This window comes from Toxorhynchites rutilus, unplaced genomic scaffold (assembly GCF_029784135.1).
Source record: "Toxorhynchites rutilus septentrionalis strain SRP unplaced genomic scaffold, ASM2978413v1 HiC_scaffold_369, whole genome shotgun sequence".
Classification (NCBI taxonomy): Eukaryota; Metazoa; Arthropoda; class Insecta; order Diptera; family Culicidae; genus Toxorhynchites; species Toxorhynchites rutilus.
Window position 1 is genome coordinate 7,501 of NW_026599948.1, and position 2,371 is coordinate 9,871.

Genomic DNA, 2,371 nt, shown 5'->3' on the forward strand with positions numbered 1-2,371 from the left:
CCCAGAAAGCGTCCAAGTCCCCCCAGCATACAGCACACAACAGCGCTGCGCGAGCCAACCCCCGCAGTACGCAATGTGTAAAACACTGCCCCGCCGACAATAACACTAAGTCCCAGAAAGCGTCCAAGTCCCCCCAGCATACAGCACACAACAGCGCTGCGCGAGCCAACCCCCGCAGTACGCAATGTGTAAAACACTGCCCCGCCGACAATAACACTAAGTCCCAGAAAGCGTCCAAGTCCCCCCAGCATACAGCACACAACAGCGCTGCGCGAGCCAACCCCCGCAGTACGCAATGTGTAAAACACTGCCCCGCCGACAATAACACTAAGTCCCAGAAAGCGTCCAAGTCCCCCCAGCATACAGCACACAACAGCGCTGCGCGAGCCAACCCCCGCAGTACGCAATGTGTAAAACACTGCCCCGTCGACCATAACACTAAGACCCAGAACGCGTCCACGTCCAGGAATGCAAAGTGTCAAGTGTTGGAAAAGTCCCCCACACAGCGCACACAACACAACAGCGCAACGGTTTGTTGAATTTCTCACTGCGCAAGCCAGCACTCGCAGTACGCAGTGTGTATAACACTGCCCCGTCGGCAATAACACCAAGTCCCAGAACGCGTCCACGTCCAGGAATGCAAAGTGTCAAGTGTTGGAAAAGTCCCCCACACAGCGCACACAACACAACAGCGCAACGGTTTGTTGAATTTCTCACTGCGCAAGCCAGCACTCGCAGTACGCAGTGTGTATAACACTGCCCCGTCGGCAATAACACCAAGTCCCAGAACGCGTCCACGTCCCGGAATGCAAAGTGTCAAGTGTTGGAAAAGTCCCCCGCACAGCGCACACAACACAACAGCGCAACAGTCCGGCACTGATATTAAGTCCAATTCGATAACACAATAACACCAAGGCAACATCGAGGGTAAGAATGCGCGTGTCAAGTGTGATGAAAAGTCTCCCCCACACAGCGCACACAACACAACAGCGCAACAGTTTGTTTAATTTCTCACTGCGCGAGCCAGCACTCGCAGTACGCAGTGTGTGCATCGGCCCGGCACTGGTATTAAGTCCAATTCGATAATACAATAACACCAAGCCAACATCAAGCACAGCACAGCACAACAGTTTGTTTTATTTCTCACCCGCAGTACGCAGTGTGTATAACATCGACAACGGCGCGTACATGACTATTGAAAAAAAAAAACAACACATTCACACATTGGTCACACATCATCATCTTTACCTACGGGAAAACTGAAACTGTTGGAAAAAAGTTCAACTATTGAAAAAATGTCAACTATTGAAACAAGTAACCAACTATTGAAACAACCAACACCTTAGGCACGGCCCAAGTACAAGTACGAGTTCAATAGTAGGGTTACCCCCCATCGGAATATGACCGACACCCGGCACTGGTACCGATTGCGGTGCGTGAACATTTCCCGACCCAGCATGGTGTCTCGGCTAGTGGTACAAGTCTATCCAAGGCACCCCTATAACGATGCCCCCAGTGCGGTATATACCCATGCCGAGGCAACGTTGGTATGACCATGTTTTACACTATTGTGGGGAAAGTTGGTGAGACTGCGCGCCTGGAGGGCTCCCTAGAGGGGTGGGGGGAAACGAATAGTGTATTCGGTAGCTTGAAGTGTCTACTATGAACGTACGAAAACACGTTTCTGTCACTATAGTAGTTTGCGAGCAGCAGTGGTTTGAATGGAACGTGGTTTGTAGTGCGCTTCGGAAATCATGTGTGACGAAAAACACGAGCAACAACGCATCTGCCCATAACGCGCTGTCGGTGAAGCAATTTTTGGCCGATAAGGGCATTCCAGTGCTCGGACATGTCCCGTACTCGCCAGATCTACCCATATGCGACTTTTTTCTATTCCCCAAGATCAAATCCGTGTTGAAAGGTACCCGATTTCTGTACATAGAAGAGGCGAAGGAAAAAGCGACGCGGCTTTTGAACGCCATCACAAAAGAAGAGTTTCAGCACTGCTTCGAACAATGGAAAAAACGTATGGAAAGGTGTGTAAGGAGCCAAGGGAAGTATATTGAAGGGGAGCATATCGTTGTACCGTAATTTTTAAAATATAACCCTTTTTCGTAACCAGTCTCGTTATTTAATAGCCATACCTCGTATATTTAGATGTAACACTCGGGGTTCGAGGCAAAATACTCTCTATTATATTAGCAGGCTCGAAGGTAATTTTGAGTAATTGCAATTGTTAATTTTAATTTTCTAAGTGTGTTCAATCAACCAATCCATTGTCACTTTCACTTTCCAAAAACGGATCACAAAGCTTACAACCGTCAACGCGTATAGTACACTTATGTTGGGATTATGAATCAGCGGATCAGAC